Raw genomic sequence first — 22,241 nt, forward strand, 5'->3', positions numbered from 1 at the left:
AGGCGTGGATTTTTTTAAGAATATTTTTTCAAGTAGTTTCAGAGGCGTGGATTTTTTTAAGAATATTTTTTCAAGTAGTTTCAGAGGCGTGGATTTTTTTAAGAATATTTTTTCAAGTAGTTTCAGAGGCGTGGATTTTTTTAAGAATATTTTTTCAAGTAGTTTCAGAGGCGTGGATTTTTTTAAGAATATTTTTTCAAGTAGTTTCAGAGGCGTGGATTTTTTTAAGAATATTTTTTCAAGTAGTTTCAGAGGCGTGGATTTTTTTAAGAATATTTTTTCAAGTAGTTTCAGAGGCGTGGATTTTTTTAAGAATATTTTTTCAAGTAGTTTCAGAGGCGTGGATTTTTTTAAGAATATTTTTTCAAGTAGTTTCAGAGGCGTGGATTTTTTTAAGAATATTTTTTCAAGTAGTTTCAGAGGCGTGGATTTTTTTAAGAATATTTTTTCAAGTAGTTTCAGAGGCGTGGATTTTTTTAAGAATATTTTTTCAAGTAGTTTCAGAGGCGTGGATTTTTTTAAGAATATTTTTTCAAGTAGTTTCAGAGGCGTGGATTTTTTTAAGAATATTTTTTCAAGTAGTTTCAGAGGCGTGGATTTTTTTAAGAATATTTTTTCAAGTAGTTTCAGAGGCGTGGATTTTTTTAAGAATATTTTTTCAAGTAGTTTCAGAGGCGTGGATTTTTTTAAGAATATTTTTTCAAGTAGTTTCAGAGGCGTGGATTTTTTTAAGAATATTTTTTCAAGTAGTTTCAGAGGCGTGGATTTTTTTAAGAATATTTTTTCAAGTAGTTTCAGAGGCGTGGATTTTTTTAAGAATATTTTTTCAAGTAGTTTCAGAGGCGTGGATTTTTTTAAGAATATTTTTTCAAGTAATGTCGGAGGCGTGGATTTTTTTAAGAATATTTTTGCAAGTAGTTTCAGAGACGTGGAATTTTTTAAGAATATTTTTTCAAGTAGTTTCAGAGGCGTGGATTTTTTAAGAATATTTTTTCAAGTAGTTTCAGAGACGTGGAATTTTTTAAGAATATTTTTTCAAGTAGTTTCAGAGGCGTGGATTTTTTTAAGAATATTTGTTCAAGTAGTTTCAAAGGCGTGGATTTTTTTAAGAATATTTTTTCAAGTAGTTTCATAGGCGTGGATTTTTTTTAAGAATATTTTTTCAAGTAGTTTCAGAGGCGTAGATTTTTTTAAGAATATTTTTTCAAGTAGTTTCAGAGGCGTGGATTTTTTTAATAATTTTTTTTTCAAGTAGTTTCAGAGGCGAGGATTTTTTAAGAATATTTTTTCAAGTAGTTTCAGAGGCGTGGATTTTTTTAAGAATATTTTTTCAAGTAGTTTCAGAGGCGTGGATTTTTTTAAGAATATTTTTTCAAGTAGTTTCAGAGGCGTGGATTTTTTTAATAATTTTTTTTTTCAAGTAGTTTCAGAGGCGAGGATTTTTTAAGTATATTTTTTCAAGTAGTTTCAGAGGCGTGGATTTTTTTAAGAATATTTTTTCAAGTAGTTTCAGAGGCGTGGATTTTTTTAAGAATATTTTTTCAAGTAGTTTCAGAGGCGTGGATTTTTTTAATAATTTTTTTTTCAAGTAGTTTCAGAGGCGTGGATTTTTTTAATAATTTTTTTTTCAACTAGTTTCAGAGGCGTGAATTTTTTAAGAATATTTTTTCAAGTAGTTTCAGAGGCGTGGAATTTTTTAAGAATATTTTTTCAAGTAGTTTCAGAGGCGTGGAATTTTTTAAGAATATTTTTTCAAGTAGTTTCAGAGGCGTGGAATTTTTTAAGAATATTTTTTCAAGTAGTTTCAGAGGCGTGGAATTTTTTAAGAATATTTTTTCAAGTAGTTTCAGAGGCGTGGAATTTTTTAAGAATATTTTTTCAAGTAGTTTCAGAGGCGTGGAATTTTTTAAGAATATTTTTTCAAGTAGTTTCAGAGGCGTGGAATTTTTTAAGAATATTTTTTCAAGTCGTTTCAGAGGCGTGGAATTTTTTAAGAATATTTTTTCAAGTAGTTTCAGAGGCGTGGAATTTTTTAAGAATATTTTTTCAAGTCGTTTCAGAGGCGTGGAATTTTTTAAGAATATTTTTTCAAGTAGTTTCAGAGGCGTGGAATTTTTTAAGAATATTTTTTCAAGTAGTTTCAGAGGCGTGGAATTTTTTAAGAATATTTTTTCAAGTAGTTTCAGAGGCGTGGAATTTTTTAAGAATATTTTTTCAAGTAGTTTCAGAGGCGTGGAATTTTTTAAGAATATTTTTTCAAGTAGTTTCAGAGGCGTGGAATTTTTTAAGAATATTTTTTCAAGTAGTTTCAGAGGCGTGGAATTTTTTAAGAATATTTTTTCAAGTAGTTTCAGAGGCGTGGAATTTTTTAAGAATATTTTTTCAAGTAGTTTCAGAGGCGTGGAATTTTTTAAGAATATTTTTTCAAGTAGTTTCAGAGGCGTGGAATTTTTTAAGAATATTTTTTCAAGTAGTTTCAGAGGCGTGGAATTTTTTAAGAATATTTTTTCAAGTAGTTTCAGAGGCGTGGAATTTTTTAAGAATATTTTTTCAAGTAGTTTCAAGGGCGTGGAATTTTTTAAGAATATTTTTTCAAGTAGTTTCAGAGGCGTGGAATTTTTTAAGAATATTTTTTCAAGTAGTTTCAGAGGCGTGGAATTTTTTAAGAATATTTTTTCAAGTAGTTTCAGAGGCGTGGAATTTTTTAAGAATATTTTTTCAAGTAGTTTCAGAGGCGTGGAATTTTTTAAGAATATTTTTTCAAGTAGTTTCAGAGGCGTGGAATTTTTTAAGAATATTTTTTCAAGTAGTTTCAGAGGCGTGGAATTTTTTAAGAATATTTTTTCAAGTAGTTTCAGAGGCGTGGAATTTTTTAAGAATATTTTTTCAAGTAGTTTCAGAGGCGTGGAATTTTTTAAGAATATTTTTTCAAGTAGTTTCAGAGGCGTGGAATTTTTTAAGAATATTTTTTCAAGTAGTTTCAGAGGCGTGGAATTTTTTAAGAATATTTTTTCAAGTAGTTTCAGAGGCGTGGAATTTTTTAAGAATATTTTTTCAAGTAGTTTCAGAGGCGTGGAATTTTTTAAGAATATTTTTTCAAGTAGTTTCAGAGGCGTGGAATTTTTTAAGAATATTTTTTCAAGTAGTTTCAGAGGCGTGGAATTTTTTAAGAATATTTTTTCAAGTAGTTTCAGAGGCGTGGAATTTTTTAAGAATATTTTTTCAAGTAGTTTCAGAGGCGTGGAATTTTTTAAGAATATTTTTTCAAGGACAAAGGGCGTTAAGCGCAACAGCAAGTCGTTCTACCTTAAGAACATTTCTAAGAGATATCGAAATGAGTCTCTATGTTACAAACTTCATGACATATTCGAATAGCTCTTTAAATTGAGTAGCGTTCACTAGAACACGAGTATATGAACAAACCGCCAGAGTTCACATACCCCTTTTGACCTTAACCGAGGTGTAGTTTAAGGAACCCGTAGTTAAACAAAAGCCACGGTATTTCACAACGGTCAATTTCGATTTCATTTGACGAAAATTCCCAAAAGCTTTGACCGTATTCAAATGTCATGCCAGAATTTAAGAGTCAATGATCGTTAAATAACAATAATAGTTCATTTTGAAATACCAGAACAATGACAATATTTCTTTTTGCTGTTGCTTTTGTTGTCCGCTTCAAGTGATTTAGATTTAGTTAAGTAAATGAACGAGATAAATAGCATTCTGATAACATTGTTTGTATTGTTCAAAAGTGACACTTGTTTGATTTGATTTTTATGAAGTCGCAATGACGATGAACTGCTCTGATTTAAGTAATAAATCGGCAATATTTCCAATTGACATGTTTAGCATTTTTGGGGGCATTACAAACAAAATACCATGACATGGCATAACAGAGTCTAACGCCTTTTTAGCCCTGAACATGACAATTGACCATTTGTATTGGTAGATTGTTGGATTGGGTGTTGTTATTGTTGTTTACACGTTTCTTCAAATTGTTGTGTGAATGTGTACCACCGCCATCACCATTGCCTCCATTATCACAACACATCGTAAATAAGAATTGGAATCCAGTTGACTTTCGAAAAACTATAACTTACCATAAATATTTCAATATGGATTTTGTAATTGTCCACATGCAGATTGATGTTGTTGTTTGTTATTGTGTATCCAATTGTCACCGGTCAAGAACATGGGCAGTACCTAAAACAACAATGTTAGCACAGTGAACCGCTCCCACATTGTGGCGTTTTACACTAACGTACCAAGAAATCCGCAGAGGAGGATATTTACAAATATTTTTCAGGCATTTCTGGGACAATGTTTTTGAGGCACATAAAAGGCAGCCTTGATTTTTTAATTATTTTTTGAGGTACTTCTAAGGCAACAAGCGTGGATTTATTAACATTATTTTTTGAGGTACTTCTAAAATTGTTTTTTGAGGTACTTCTAGGGCAACAAGCGTAGATTTTTTAAATTATTTTTTGAGGTACTTCTAGGGCAACAAGCGTGGATTTTTTAAATTATTTTTTTGAGGTACTTCTAGGGCAACAAGCGTGGATTTATTAAAATTATTTTTTGAGGTACTTTTAGGGCAACAAGCGTGGATTTATTAAAATTATTTTTTGAGGTACTTTTAGGGCAACAAGCGTGGATTTATTAAAATTATTTTTTGGGCTACTTCTAGAGCAACAAGCGTGGATTTATTAAAATTATTTTTTGGGCTACTTCTAGAGCAACAAGCGTGGATTTATTAAAATTATTTTTTGAGCTACTTCTAGAGCAACAATCGTTGATTTATTAAAATTATTTTTGGGGTACTTCTAGGGCAACGGGCGTGGATATATTAAATTTATTTTTTTAGGTACTTCTAGGGCAACAAGCGTGAATTTATTAAAATTATTTTTTGAGGTTTTTCTAGGGCAACAAGCGTGGATTTATTAAAACTATTTTTTGAGGTACTTCTAGGGCAACAAGCGTGGATTTATTAAAACTATTTTTGAGGTACTTCTAGGGCAACAAGCGTGGATTTATTAAAATAATTTTTTGAGGAATTTTTAGAGCAGTTAGCGTGGATTTATTAAAATATTTTTTTGAGGATTTTTAGGGCAACAAGCGTGGATTTATTAAAATTATTTTTTGAGGTACTTTTAGGGCAACAAGCGTGGATTTATTAAAATTATTTTTTGAGGTACTTTTAGGGCAACAAGCGTGCATTTATTAAAATTATTTTTTGAGGTACTTTTAGGGCAACAAGCGTGGATTTATTAAAATTATTTTTTGAGGTACTTTTAGGGCAACAAGCGTGCATTTATTAAAATTATTTTTTGAGGTACTTTTAGGGCAACAAGCGTGCATTTATTAAAATTATTTTTTGAGGTACTTTTAGGGCAACAAGCGTGGATTTATTAAAATTATTTTTCGAGCTACTTCTAGAGCAACAAGCGTGGATTTATTAAAATTATTTTTTGAGCTACTTCTAGAGCAACAAGCGTGGATTTATTAAAATTATTTTTTGAGCTACTTCTTGAGCAACAAGCGTGGATTTATTAAAATTATTTTTTGAGCTACTTCTTGAGCAACAAGCGTGGATTTATTAAAATTATTTTTTGAGCTACTTCTAGAGCAACAAGCGTGGATTTATTAAAATTATTTTTTGAGCTACTTCTAGAGCAACAAGCGTGGATTTATTAAAATTATTTTTTGAGCTACTTCTAGAGCAACAAGCGTGGATTTATTAAAATTATTTTTTGAGCTACTTCTAGAGCAACAAGCGTGGATTTATTAAAATTATTTTTTGAGCTACTTCTAGAGCAACAAGCGTGGATTTATTAAAATTATTTTTTGAGCTACTTCTAGAGCAACAAGCGTGGATTTATTAAAATTATTTTTTGAGCTACTTCTAGAGCAACAAGCGTGGATTTATTAAAATTATTTTTTGAGCTACTTCTAGAGCAACAAGCGTGGATTTATTAAAATTATTTTTTGAGCTACTTCTAGAGCAACAAGCGTGGATTTATTAAAATTATTTTTTGAGCTACTTCTAGAGCAACAAGCGTGGATTTATTAAAATTATTTTTTGAGCTACTTCTAGAGCAACAAGCGTGGATTTATTAAAATTATTTTTTGAGCTACTTCTAGAGCAACAAGCGTGGATTTATTAAAATTATTTTTTGAGCTACTTCTAGAGCAACAAGCGTGGATTTATTAAAATTATTTTTTGAGCTACTTCTAGAGCAACAAGCGTGGATTTATTAAAATTATTTTTTGAGCTACTTCTAGAGCAACAAGCGTGGATTTATTAAAATTATTTTTTGAGCTACTTCTAGAGCAACAAGCGTGGATTTATTAAAATTATTTTTTGAGCTACTTCTAGAGCAACAAGCGTGGATTTATTAAAATTATTTTTTGAGCTACTTCTAGAGCAACAAGCGTGGATTTATTAAAATTATTTTTTGAGCTACTTCTAGAGCAACAAGCGTGGATTTATTACAATTATTTTTTGAGCTACTTCTAGAGCAACAAGCGTGGATTTATTAAAATTATTTTTTGAGCTACTTCTAGAGCAACAAGCGAGGATTTATTAAAATTATTTTTTGAGCTACTTCTAGAGCAACAAGCGTGGATTTATTAAAATTATTTTTTGAGCTACTTCTAGAGCAACAAGCGTGGATTTATTAAAATTATTTTTTGAGCTACTTCTAGAGCAACAAGCGTGGATTTATTAAAATTATTTTTTGAGCTACTTCTAGAGCAACAAGCGTGGATTTATTAAAATTATTTTTTGAGCTACTTCTAGAGCAACAAGCGTGGATTTATTAAAATTATTTTTTGAGCTACTTCTAGAGCAACAAGCGTGGATTTATTAAAATTATTTTTTGAGCTAATTCTAGAGCAACAAGCGTGGATTTATTAAAATTATTTTTTGAGCTACTTCTAGAGCAACAAGCGTGGATTTATTAAAATTATTTTTTGAGCTACTTCTAGAGCAACAAGCGTGGATTTATTAAAATTATTTTTTGAGCTACTTCTAGAGCAACAAGCGTGGATTTATTAAAATTATTTTTTGAGCTACTTCTAGAGCAACAAGCGTGGATTTATTAAAATTATTTTTTGAGCTACTTCTAGAGCAACAAGCGTGGATTTATTAAAATTATTTTTTGAGCTACTTCTAGAGCAACAAGCGTGGATTTATTAAAATTATTTTTTGAGCTACTTCTAGAGCAACAAGCGTGGATTTATTAAAATTATTTTTTGAGCTACTTCTAGAGCAACAAGCGTGGATTTATTAAAATTATTTTTTGAGCTACTTCTAGAGCAACAAGCGTGGATTTATTAAAATTATTTTTTGAGCTACTTCTAGAGCAACAAGCGTGGATTTATTAAAATTATTTTTTGAGCTACTTCTAGAGCAACAAGCGTGGATTTATTAAAATTATTTTTTGAGCTACTTCTAGAGCAACAAGCGTGGATTTATTAAAATTATTTTTTGAGCTACTTCTAGAGCAACAAGCGTGGATTTATTAAAATTATTTTTTGAGCTACTTCTAGAGCAACAAGCGTGGATTTATTAAAATTATTTTTTGAGCTACTTCTAGAGCAACAAGCGTGGATTTATTAAAATTATTTTTTGAGCTACTTCTAGAGCAACAAGCGTGGATTTATTAAAATTATTTTTTGAGCTACTTCTAGAGCAACAAGCGTGGATTTATTAAAATTATTTTTTGAGCTACTTCTAGAGCAACAAGCGTGGATTTATTAAAATTATTTTTTGAGGTACTTCTTTATAAAAATATATTTTTCTTATTTAAAGATTCCTTCTTTCGTTTTTACTGCTCTACTCTAGGACTGCTTTTTGTAATTTTTTAAATAGCTTTCTAAATTTGCAATCTCATTAATCGTTTTTGTTGCATAGTGTTGTAAATTGGCTAACAAACAGCAAGCAACCAATTGCCTGTTTGTTAACACCCGTATGAAAATTTGGCGCCTGACTCAATTCATGTGTCCATAAATACATTATTTCCTTGACTTTATTTATTTGATTAGCATTTCACTTTTAAACTATATCAAGGAACTGTAGAACAAAAATCCCCAATTGCGAATTTGAAATTCCAAAACTGTAAATAAAATTAGTTCAAATCAACAAATTTTCCAAAGGTTATTAATCATTTTCTCATCGTTTCCAATTAAGGCAAAAGCTTCATCTTTTATTCATAAAAGAAAACAAATTGTACGGAAACACAAAACACAACAGAAAAAACAAACGTCATTACAAGTGTTGTCATAAATTAACATTTCATTGATCCAGTGGCAAACCTGTGAATAGTTATTCTCTCTCTTTATCCATTACACTGATCCATCACTTAGCTGGTTAGTGCTCTTTAGCATTAATTGTCATTGTTAATCATTCTAAAATTTAATAAGAATTGCAAACGTCATTTTGCAATAATTGCAGAATACAAAAATAATGACAACACACATCTGTTGACACTTGTTTAGCCATCACCATCTCCATCAACATCATCGAAATCGTAATCGGCATCATTATCAACAACAACAACGTCTCGGTGATTTCGTTGAAATGTTTAACAAAATTCCTTTGAATGATTAATTGCTGGAAAATCATTTTGTCAACAACATCAACCAGCCGCCCGCCTAGTGCTGTGATGAGGCGATTTGTAAAAAATAGCAACAAATTAACAAGCGCCAAGTAATGTCATATTCAATTTATAACAATTTCCTTGTCTACAACATGTGGGCACTGTTTGTGTGTGTGCTCTTTCGCATCTGGCGGCTGATTGCATTTGTCATAAAAAATAAAAAATTGATTTGTCACTTTCAATATTAAATGTAAACGATTTGTTTAAATGTTTAATTAGATGTTGCGGTTTTATTGGTGGGTTCTCATTGAAAGCATTTGCCAGACCAAGTGGCGTATGATCGATCAGCAAGTGGAATACATGATATGCATCATATGGCTGTCCATTGTAACTGGGAAAAACTGTATAGAGAGAAAAGTGAAATTGGCCCTAAGAAACCGCAGTCAATTAAACCAAATCCAAAACTAGAAGAGGGTGTGTCACATTTTTTGACAGAAGACAAACATGAAGATACCAAGGATATAGGACACATCCCTACTCTCCGAAGGACCGGGAAAAAGAAGAGGAGGGAGAAGATGCGTGTTTTCAGATGAAACAAGAAAGAGAGTATCAATCATCTGTGTAGACGGAGATGTACCCTCAGCCTCAAACCTAACAAATACTTTTGACGTCTATAGGGGATTTTTAGTTTTTGGGCCAACTTATCTGGAAATATGGATTCGCCTCCCAAAAAAATGTACCGTTTTAACTAGGGCCGCATTGCCAACAATTTAAAAACGATCCAAGACGAGTCCTTAAACTGCATTCTTTCAAACTGTGTGTGTGGGTGGTACTCGAAAAAGTGGTCCGATGTAGACAATATCGAACATAATTCGAGGCCGTAAGAAATACTAAGATGGGTGGCGTAGGGGATGGAAGATACCAAGGAACGGTCCTGACCGGTTTTAACATGGCAAAGCCCAGGATTTATCTTGGTCCCTCTTTCATCCCAAGTGGACACTGACCTCCCCGTGGTGTCACCTGGGGAACTGCCTTTAACACCCGTTAAAGGTAGTGAGCTAACATGTGCCGCGCGTTCACCCATAAGAACGTTAAAAACTTGGGTTTGGGCGTCGGGTTAGTAACCCTCCCCTAGAAAAAACAGCCTACTATGAAAAAACGAAAGAAAAGAAAAACAAACCCCTCTAAAGTTGACGAACCCCGCAAACGTTTTAAGGACCATGATCTGCGAATCTGCACCTGGAATGTTCGCACTCTTTATAGAGAAGGTGCAGTCTTCGCATTGGCAGACGTACTTGAAAAGTACAAGACCGATATTACTGCCATACAGGAAATACGATGGATTGGGAAAGGCGTCACAACAACACCTAAAGGTGACGCACTGTATTATAGCTGCCATGACGTAAAGCATGAGTTTGGTTGTGGATTCGTAGTTAGTCGGAGACTAAAACATCTTGTATCCAGCTTCACTCCAGTGAATGAAAGACTTGCTGCTATTCGAATAAAAGCTAAATTCTTCAACATCAGCTTTATTTGCGCTCATGCTCCCACTGAAGAAAAGGACGAACAGACCAAAGATATATTTTACGAGCGCTTAGAAGAAACATATGACCGTTGCCCTGCCCATGACATTAAAATCATTCTAGGCGATTTTAATGCCAAAATTGGAAAGGAGAATATCTTTGGCCCAACAGTCGGGAAATTCAGTCTCCACAGTGAAACATCTGACAATGGTATGAGACTGATAGACTTTGCAGCTGCAAAAAACATGGTAGTTAGCAGTACCAGATTTAATCATCTCGATATTCATAAGGGCACCTGGCTGTCTCCAGATCAGAAAACAAGAAACCAAATTGATCATGTTGTGATAGATGGAAGACATTCATCGAGCGTGTTGGATGTACGATCGTTCCGAGGCGCAAATATTGATTCGGACCACTACCTTGTTGCAGCAAAGGTACGCACCCGCTTAAACGTAGCAAACAAAGTACGAACAGACACAACTCGAAAGTTAGACATCGGTAAGCTGCAATCACAACAGATAGCCACAGCATATTCCACTCAACTAGCCCAATTGCTTAATCAAAGCCCTCCTCATCCCGATAACATATCAGCGCAATGGCAAAGCATTGCCCACTCCATGCAAACAGCCGCAAAATCAGTACTTGGATAACAGAGACCTCCAACAAGGAATCCATGGTATGACCAGGAGTGTCGTGCTGCTACCGAAGAGAAAAATGCGGCATATAGGGCTACTTTACAATCAGTAGCAACGCGTAGCGCACAAGAGTGGTATCGGGAGAAAAGGAGAGAGGAGAAACGTCTTTTTCGCAGGAAAAAGAGAGGTGGAAAAGCGGGAGTGTGAACAAATCGAGATGTACAGGAGACAGAATGAATAAAGCAAAAAGCAATAAACCGGCTGAAGAATAACACGGCAGCAGGAGCTGATGGTCTACCAGCCGAGCTGTTTAAAACCGGAGGCGACAAGCTGATAAGGTGTATGCATCAGCTAGTTAGCTCCATCTGGCAAGAAGAACGCGTACCCGACGATTGGAACCTGAGCATACTGTGTCCCGTCCATAAGAAAGCAGATAAGACTTTATGCTCCAACTATAAGGGCATAAGTCTTCTCCCTATCGCGTACAAGATAGTGTCAGGGATATTGTGCGAACGACTAAAGCCCATGATCAACGAAATAATTAGACCATACCAATGCGGCAAATCCTGGAGAAGACCCAACATACCACCTTTTTGTCGATTATAAAGCAGCCTTCGACAGCCCGCTACGTTCAAAGGTATTCCAAGCCATGTCTGAATTTGGTATCCCCGCAGAGCTCATTCGGCGTTGTAAAATAACTCTAACTGACACAAGATCTTCCGTTAAAATAGGAAATAACTTCTCGGAAGAGTTTTGTACCAAAAGAGGTTTCAGGCAAGGAGACAGCTTTTCGTGTGATCTTTTCAATATCCTGCTAGAAAAGGTTATACGAGAGGCAAACGTCAAAAGAAGTGGCACAATCTACACCAATAGCCACATGTTACTTGCTTATGCTGATGATATAGACATCATGGGGGATCAGTAAAAGAAGTAACCGATATATTTATGAAGGTCGAAGGAGAATCTGCTAAAGTGGGTCTGGCGGTAAACGGCGAGAAGACCAAGCTGATGGTGTCGACGCACAATGCGTCCATTGAGATCGGACCAACTGTTGAAGTTGGTTCCTATAATTTTGAGGTAGTAAAAGACTTCGTATACCTCGGCACCGCCGTAAACACAACAAACGACATCAATTGTCAAATAAAAAGAAAAATTGTATTGGCCAACAGATGCTACTTTGGCTTAAGTAAGCACTTTAAAAACAAAGCCCCAGCTCGTCAAACAAAAATAACGCTTTACAAAACACTGATACTAGCTGTGCTGATGTATGGTTCCGAAGCCTAGGTACTTGCGCAAGCAGATAAGACAGTGCTTGGCGTGTTTGAGAGAAAAATTCTTCGAAAGATCTAGGGACCGATCTGCGTTGACGGTGAATATCGACGTCGTATGAACCACGAGCTGTATCTGCTATACAACGACATCAGCATAGTTAAACGTATCGAGATGCAGCGATTGCGTTGGCGAGGCCATATAATAAGAATGAGAGATGACGAACCCGCTAAAAAGGCGTATAAATTCGAGCCACATGGCGGTGCACGCAGAATTGGGGGGCCAAAGAATAGATGGCGCAAACAAGTGGATGAAGAGATGACAAGGTGTGGTATTCAAAAAAGCGAAGCACTAAACAGAGAGAATTGGAGATCTTTTCTTAGTTCGGTCTATGGAACAAATGTTCTGTAATAGACCAGCTAAGTGAGTAAGTAAGTAACAATAATAACAATTTGGTACCCAAACATATAAAATTGAGATATATTACAAAAGGTTGCAAACATATATTTGTTTGGACGCAAACATGTGTTTCTGCGTGTAGAGGTGTACGGTATCATATAGTCGCCCACGTCCCGACTATAGCATTTGCTTATTTGTTTTGTTTCCTTAACGCTATTTCTATATTTTTTAATATTTTATTTTCACAGAAAAAAAGGATTTTTTGTTCCTTCTTGGCCTGAATTGTCTGAATAGTGCGTAAAATTTTTAAAGGCGTTAACATGGACTAAATAATAAACTCACCACCTCATAACTATGGTGAATAGAGAATTAAGATATTTATGCTTTATACGACTAGCTGAGTCAAAAAAGAGATTAATTTTCATTGCATGCGGAAACACAAATCTCAGAGATGAAACTGAATTTAATTCCTAGCACAATACAGTTTGTATTGAGAACTCACCTGCAAACAAATGGCAACAGAGATGAATAAAAGAAACAAAACCAAATCAACCACAAAGTTACGGTAAACTGGATGCTGGAAATAGAAAATAACCGTAATATTTGTATTTTCATAAAAGAGCAACAGAGTATTGAGATGAGTAGTGAGTATAATCATTGGTAATAGGGTTGCCATCGATTAGGACATAAACTAAATATTAAAAATTTAAAAAAAAAAAAAACAAGTAAAAAAGCATTAAGTTCGGCCGGGCCGAACTTTTCATACCCTCCACCATAAAATATTCTGAACTAAAATGGAATAATTACTTTTCATTCCTGTCCCCAACTTTAAGTGGGTACGTTAAAATGTCAGATAATGTTTATGTACATTTATGCTTCATTCGGGAGGACCTTTTTTATGGTGCCTATGTATGTTGACAATTTTTGGTGGGCTAGAAATTGGGAGGTACTGTTATATAGGGGTTATAATAAAACATGGGCCTATGTTGACAGTTTTTGATGGGAGCCTTTAATGTCAAATAACTCCTAATTCGGTTAAAAAATGTAGCTAGAATCTTCAAAATATCGAAAATCGGTACATAACGTGGGAACTTCAAATGTCATTAACAGCTAGTTCGGAGGTATCTGGGCTATACGAAAATATGAACTTAAATGAACCGTTATAACCGTTATATCCACAAGTTTTGTCATATAAGTTTATTGACATTTAAGAACTTTAAATGTCAAATTATAGCTACATCGGTCTGAAAATGTAGCTACAAACGTCAAAACACCGCATATCGGTGGTACCGTTATATGGGGCCTTTACCAAAACGTGGACCTATGTCCACAACTTTTGTTATATAAGTTTATTGACACTTAAGAACCCTAAGTGTCAAAATATAGCTAAATCGGTCTGAAAATGTAGCTAAAACTGTCAAATAACCGTAAATCGGGGGGTACCGTTATATGGGGGATATACCAAAATGTGGACCTATGTCCACAACTTTTGTTTTATAAGTTTATTGACACTTAAGAACCCTAAATGTCAAATTATAGCTATATCGGTCTGAAAATGTAGCTAAAAACATCAAAACACCGTAAATTGGGGGGTACCGTTATATGGGGGCTATACCAAAACGTGGACCTATGTCCACAACTTTTGCTATATATGTTTATTGATACTTAAGAACCTTAAATGTCAAGTTGTAGCTAAATCGGTCTGAAAATGTAGCTAAAAACGTCAAAATACCGCAAATCGGCGGGTACCGTTATATGGGGGCTATACCAAAACGTGGACCTATGTCCACAAGTTTTGTTATGTATGTTTATTGACACTTAAGAACCCTAAATGTCAAATTATAGCCAAATCGGTCTGAAAATGTAGCTGAAAACGTCAAAATACCGTAAATCGGGGGGTACCGTTATATGGGGGCTATACCAAAATGTGGACCGATATATCCCATCTTCGAACTTGATCTTCCGACGGCTAAAAAAATGGTATTCCCCAATTTTCAGCGAAATCGGTCAACAAATGCGACCTGTATGTTGCGAACGGACGGACGGACGGACGGACGGACATGCAGAAATCGACTCAGAAAGTGATTCTATGTATATCCCTAGAAGAAACTATGGGTCTATCTCGCTTCCTTTTGTATGTTACATACAAATGCACTAACACATAATACCCCTTACCACATAGTGGTGTAGGGTATAATCAATGGCAAATATGTACATCAAACAATATTTCCTCTTGAAATGGATATCGGTTTGCAAACTGGCACAGGGTTTGGGTTTGGTCAAGAGCAATGGTTCCAAAATTAATTTGAAATTCAACAAATGCGTTTGTGAAATAAAACGACCATGCTGGTTTCAAATTGTAAAACATTAGAACATTACTAAAATAATGTGTTATTACTACAAACAGAACAGGGACTGGATTCTTGTTCTATGAATATAGATAGGATTCTACCAGGTATTTACCCAAAACTTGGGTAAATACCAGGTAAATAGCAACGAACCCCCTGTTTTTGTAACTTATTTTTATTCGTTCGTCTATATTCGTAATAATTTAGGCATCCATAGCTCAGCCCCCAGAAGACATACATACCTAATATTTCGTACACCCGTTTCATATATATTTAAGAATTCCTCACTTAAAAATCAGCGTTCTACATTTGAGCTAAAGCGAGTAAATCGATCTACAAAATTTGACAATTCGTGTGAGAAGAATAAAAAATTTTAAAAAAACTGGGGGTAAATATCTTTTTTTGGTGTTTATTTGAGTAAATAAAATTTTTGGTCTGTTCCAGTACTGCAATAATCTACTAATTTTTACTATTTTTTCCGATAACATAAAGGAAAAAATGTTATCGTAGTAAAAAATAGTAGCTTCTTGCAGGTTCTGGAACAAAGCATTTATTTTGTAACATTTTATATGTAAAATCAGTCGTTGGAGTTGCTTGTGCGAAACAGTTTGCGAAGAATGCAAAAATTATAGCTTTGTCGAGGAGGACTTTAATCTCAAGATTATCCACTGAAATCGTGGGTTAATCCATCTGATATATCGTAACGTTTGGATTTCGATCCAGCATTTATGATTTTCCGCAAGAAGAACTTCAACAAACTGCTCTACAAGTTGTCAAATACCAAAAACATGATGTCACAATATATGAGAGATTTACCAAACTATGGACCAAAATTGATCATATTTTAACTTGCCATGTATCCAAAAACGGTAATTTTATTCATAGTTAGTTAAAATTTTCTAAAACACTGCGTTTTCGCATCTAATTTCATGATTTTAGTTTCTGTAGTTTATACCCACAAATTTTGTAAATACCTGGGTATTTACCCATTTGTACCCAATTTACCCATTTAAATGGGTATTTACCATTTGGATATTTACCCATTTCCCATCTCTATCTATGAAAATCTGAAATGAAAAATATTTCCTTTATAATTTTCTTCACTTGACAGTTTTTTCCCTTATAAAAGTTTTAATTCCACATTTTCATAGAAACAGAATTGAGCCCCAGGTTTGAAAATCCAAACTTTAGGTCCTAACAATGTCAGGAAACAAATATTATTTGAAGTCAAATCGCCTTAAATCCGGAGGTGAATCATATGGCAGTTATACCAAAATCTGTCTTTTTTTATCCACCGAAACTCGGTCATATCAAATCAAAAGCCTAGTCGAGTGGAATGTGGTTAAATTTTGAAAATTTTGATGAACAGGGGAATCGTTTTATGGAATTATACCAATCAAAAAAAAAAAAAAATAATAACCAGCTTTGGCTACAGGTTCATAGCCTAAGCCAATGACTTTCCAAAAAGCATTTATACCCAGCAAAAAAAAAAAATCATCCCAAAATAATGGGTTTTGTAAGGGATTTTTTGCAGCCGTAACTACTTACAAATCCCCCATTAACCCATTATTTCAACAAGTACATGTCGCACTTAGTTACTAGTTATTCTATGATCACTAGAATAACTAGTTATTCTACGGCCAATGGAAGTTGAAAAATAAGCTATATGATAAATAAAAAAACATTTTTTTTATATATTTATTTTATTTTATATTTTTTTTATTTTATATGTTGTAGCAGTGGAAATTCTCTAAAAGATTGTCCCCTATGATATTTTCGTATGTTTTACCATTTTTGAGATATAGAAGTTCAAATTGGGAGAATTCACTGACTGTGTCATGACTGAAATTTCCCAACTTAAACATATTTATTTCAAAAATGGTACAACCTAAGAAAAAAATTACAAAAGCCAATCATGTAGAGAATTTTCACAGCAATAAGATGTTCACTAGTCCCATTTCGATAAGACTTACAGTTTTCATGAACACTATAGCTTCGTTCCTGTACTTCTTTAATGATAAAAGTGTCAAGAGAGCAAACTGTCGAAACTGAGTCCAACACACACATTTTTCCAAAATGTACGGGAACGGAAAAATGGCAGAAACGTCAAAAAATCTGGAACAAATGTCAAAGTCGGCGTGCCAGCGAATCAAAAGCCGGCAAACATGTTGCAAATTTTTGCTCGCTCAAATTTGTCATGTAAAAAGTTTCTAAAAAGAAAGCTATTCAGCGCCATTTTTGTTCAAAGAGAAGTGAACGTTTTGCAACTTTTTTGGTGTACGGGAACGCATTTCGGGGAAAAATGGGCAAAAAGTGTTAAATGTTCAAAAACTTTCTAGTTCTGGAACGAAGCTTATACCACTAAGAAAAAAGGAGGTCAAGATAAAAAGGGAGTACAATCGGGTGGGTTAGTAGTCATATGTTTAAAAGCTAAGGAAAAATCCGTGAATATTTTGATTTTTTTGGACTAACGCAAATATTCGCAAAGAATTGCGATTCAATCTGATGCTAGTTAGTTGTCATTAGTATTTTTATTTAACCGGGGAATAATAGAGACCAACTTTCTAATACAGATCTGATTACATAAAATAAACGTGACCCTACATTTTTGGACATATCACGGGAAGAATTGACTTCCTTTAAAAACTTCAAAAGTCAAAGACTGCCCGCTATGAAATCATTAACAGCATCCGACCACAAGAAGACCTTCGGTAAATATTTTAAAACTATCCTCGAACAGCTCTTAAGCTGCTAAAATGTTGAAGTTTTTAGAGGGAGATGCTCAAAGGTGTTGTCCGATGTAGACTTTCCTGGAATTGCTTTAATGTTGAGAGATATATTACGATATTTAAAGTTAAGACCAATGTAGGTCACTCCTTTCGATAGTTATCATGCCACCAACCATTTAAGGTGGTCACCGAAGGATATACAGCCTTCCGGCTATTATGTCAAGGAGTATGGATTTGCACGCGAAACAAATTGAAGCGGTACATTCTACCGATCTTCATGCAGCCCTAAAACTGCACGTATGCAACAATTTTGAACTTTTGTGAGGGAGGTACTCGGAAGTGCTGTCCGATAGATGTACGTTTGGAATAAATTTTACGATTTCAATATTTTCGTCAAATCGGATACTCAATTCGTAGATTAAAGTGTTCATTCGTCACTTTAATTGCTTCCAGCAGAGCTCCTTAGAGCTTTTGGGACATTATGTCAGAAAGTATTGATTTGTCCTCACCAATAATTGTACACTCGTATAAGGGACAAAGAGAACAAACTGCGGAAAAAATTCAAAACTATCCAAAAAATATACTTAAACTGCACTGTTTAAGGTTCCTTCAGAAAACCTGTAACCGCTATTGGACGTGCCCCCAGGTGGCAGATAGGGGAATGCTTCCCAGATATGGGTGGTAAGACGGAAATCAAATACGTCTCGCTGTCTTTAAGTAAAACGGCAGCAAAAAGCGTCTGAACTCCCTTTAGAAGGCCTCGGGAAACCACTGAAGTAATGATGAACAACGAACAAAATACATGTCCCTCAGTCTTCGGCCCAACGAGGGTGCTAACTCAACATATTTATAAGTTATTGTATGATCCCTTATATCCGGATAACATATTTGCCAGTTAAGAAGACTAATAAACTGCACTGCAAAAATTTGGACATTTTGTGTGGGAGTTGTAGACCGATATAGTCCGTATTCAAACTTAATCTATGACAGAAAGAAATATTACGATGTGCAAACTTTGAATTAAAACGATTGCTTCCTTCGAGAGTTAAAATATTATTAACATTTGTGGGGGTACGAGGGCTGCACGATAACTATCTGGCCTAACAAAGAAAACGCGAATATTTACCATCAAAAATAGTTTTGTTGTTATCTTAAGTTCTTTCTAGCATGATTTATATGCTTTTGCATGCGCTCAAACCAATTGTTGAAGCACATGGTTTTTGAACGCTTTTACAGCATTATCTAGAGACAAAAATCGTTGATCACGTGTTTTTTTTCTTGATGTGCCGAAATCAAATGATGTCATTAGATCCCCAGTCAGGGCTCTACGGCGGATGAGCCATCAATTCCTCGCATTATTAAGATGCAGAATGATTCGTCTTCTCATGTTCGTTTTTCGAAATTCTCAGGAGACTTTAGGCAAACAAATTGTAGTGTACCACTCAGAATTAACCGTCCTACATTTCTTAAACCGTATAGTCGCCACACGGTGAGTTTTGCCGAAGCGATCATTTACTTCGAAGTGCTTCTTACATGAACAACTTTCGTTGGATTTGGCTCGCTTTCGAAGACCCAAAGGATCGATTCCTGTTTTGTTTCGGGCTCCTAAGCATAGATCCAAGATTCGTCTGTGACGATCTTACGATCTTTTAAAAGTTTTTTGAAGCACCGTGATCCTTTTTATTCACTATTTCTTTGCAACAATCCACAAGAGCCTTTTTTGAGCGATTGTCAAATTGTTCTGAATCTAACGAGAAAACCCCATTTTTGCCACCAGGTGTTCATACAAAATCATATGTTAGTTGGTAGAAGAAATGCCCAAAGATGCCATAACATGGCGATCTTGCATTATTCGTTCACACATGGCTAAATTTTTTGTTTTTAGCGAGTATCGGCCACGATTAAATTTATTAAACCAGTATTTCATAGTGCTATAGGACATACAAATATTTACTTAGATCGATGCACTCTTGCCGTGGTTATCCAGTTCGAGAGTTGTGAAAAATTATCGGACGAAAATGTTCTCAAGTAAATTCCATTTTTTTTTTTTTTGTAAATTGATTTGTTGAAATCACTGAAATAAGGTCCCATAAAATAACACCCCAACTTGAAAAAGAAAATAGGCCCTAAAGAGGTATATGGAAAACAACAACAAAACTTTTGGGACCTTTTTCATTCAGGTGTTGGGGCCAATTTGTCTTCACAAAAAGTAAATCGAAAATTTGAAAAACAATTTGGGGTCTAAATAATATTGGGGTTTAATTGCGTTTATCATTGATCCCTTTTTGCATATGTTAAGGGCCCAAATGCAATCCCGTGTTTAACAGAAAAAACTAATTGGGGTGAATTTTCGAAAGTTGTTATGAAGAAAACGAACAAAAATTAGGGTGTAATTTCATAAATTCTATTAAGAATAAACAACAAAAATCGGTGCGCGGACATAACTCTCAAAATTCGTTGGGAGTTACATATGTTCGTGAGGCAAAGCGAACTGTTATAAATTTTAGAGAAGAAGTTTAAGGGGAATTGTACATTTGGGAAGGCTTAAGTGCCAAACAGTACCGAAGTCTCCACAAAATCTTCCAGCTTTCACAAAAGTATTTACAAATGAAATTAAATCTGAATTTGTCAGCAGCAGTTCGGAGATATTTTATTAGACTACTGTATTCGTCGAAGACATTTCGTATATAGAGTATATTAATTACACTGTGCAACATTTTCAAGGTAATTTTGTGCAAACAATTTCATATGCGGTTTTTATGAAAGTACAGACGCAGTAGACAAAACACCTCATTGGATTTTGTTTTGTTAGATCGGGTTCGGATTTTATGGCCCTATCTAAACATGGCTAAATATTGACTTTTTAAAGAAAATCGGGGCTATATCTTTGAAACCAATACGAATCTTTCCATGACATCCGCAGCAAACTTATAGATAAGAACATGAAGAATGTATTTGTAAACATAATGAATACGAATAACCTAATTTATTGTCTCAAATTGTATAATATGATGATTTGTATATATTTCGCAGCGTATCTCCAAAACAGTCAAATTTTTCTTAATCTTATCTTTGGGAAAATTATTCACTGGAATGTAATACACAACTCTTCAGAACATATCATTGTTGTAAAATGCCTCTATCGCGTTGTTTCTAGCATATTATTCAAGGACAATTTAATAAATATATTAACAGTACATTGAAATTTCAAATATGAGAATAAACAGCCTGTGTGAACGTTGTTTGAAATATGTTTTGTAGAAATTATGATATGAAATACTGCCTAAATAACATGAAATAAGTGTTTTACAGTATCAGAATGTTCTGAAAGTTTTTGCGAAAGGCTACTTGGTTCAACTCTCAATAGTTTGGCAGTTACTGACCATAATTCCAGAAATTATGTGATCTTTCCTATATTTTATCAATTTTGATGTGCTATATGCGGTTTTTCGTAGTTCGTATGTTAAACATATAAGTTCTACTACTTTAGGACTACAATATTGCTGAAGACCGCAAAGCAAAATTCTTATTAGTTTCTGAGATAATGCACGAATCAATTAAAAAAGGGTCGTTTTAGCCCGGTATAGATGAGGCCATAAAATCCAAACCCGATCTAAAAACACGAAATCCAACTAGGGGTTTTGTAGTCTTAATATGTACTTTCAGAAAATGCATTTTCAGTGTTGCACAGTGTTATTTAAATTGAAAAAAAATAAATCGAGAAATGTTTATGTGTTTGCATTTTTACACAAAGCCTGTATTTTTTTAAAATGCAAATATATATTTGTAAAAAATCGAGCGATTTTTTCAAAAATATTTTCGCCTGCGGCGTTTTTCGGTTTTATAAAATTATTTGCAATTTTTTAGAAAAACGTTGTATTTTCTAAAATTGTGAAAATATATTTTACAAAATCGGCGATTTTTTTCAAAAATATTTTTGCCTGTGGCGCTTTTCGGTTTTATAAAATATTTGCAATTTTTTAGAAAAACTTTGTATTTTCTAAAATATTTTCGACTTCGGCGCTTTTCATTTTTATAAAATTATTTGCAATTTTTTAGAAAAACTTTGGATTTAGTGGAAATATTTTAGTAAAAACATCGCGCAATTTTTTCAAAAATATTTTCGGCTGCTGCGCTTTTTAGTTTCATAAAAGTTTTTGCAATTTTTTAGAAAAACTTTGTATTTAGTAGAACTGTGAAAATATTTTTGTAAAAGATCGCGAGATATTTTCAAAAATATTTTCGCCTGTGGCGCTGTTTGGTTATATAAAATTATTCGAATTTTTTAAGGAAAAAACGTGTATTTTATAAAATTGTGAAAATATATTCGCACGATTTTGTCACAAATATTTTCGCCCACGGCGCTTTTAGGTTTTATAAAAGTATTTGCAATTTTTTAGAAAAACTTTGTATTTATTAAAACTGAGAAAATATTTTCGCCTACGGCGCTTATTGGTTTTATTCGGTTTTAAAAAATTCATTTACACCCCAAATTTAAGTGAATAAATATTTTGTGGTGTGAGTGGATAGTTTGGGGCCTAATTGTATTTTTGGTGGGGTGATATTGCATTTGCAAAATGCACCCCAATTTCAAAAATGAATTTTGGTCCCAATGAAATTTTGGGGCATAAATGGGCATATTTCTTGGGGCCAAGCTTGTGGCCTATTTGTATTGGCGCCATTTGTCAAATTAAAAAAAAAAAAAAAACACCCGAAAAATTGGGGTCCATTTTTATTT

The sequence above is a fragment of the Musca autumnalis genome, unplaced genomic scaffold (assembly GCF_047663935.1).
Source record: "Musca autumnalis isolate F117 unplaced genomic scaffold, ASM4766393v1 scaffold_2, whole genome shotgun sequence".
In the NCBI taxonomy this organism is placed as follows: Eukaryota; Metazoa; Arthropoda; class Insecta; order Diptera; family Muscidae; genus Musca; species Musca autumnalis.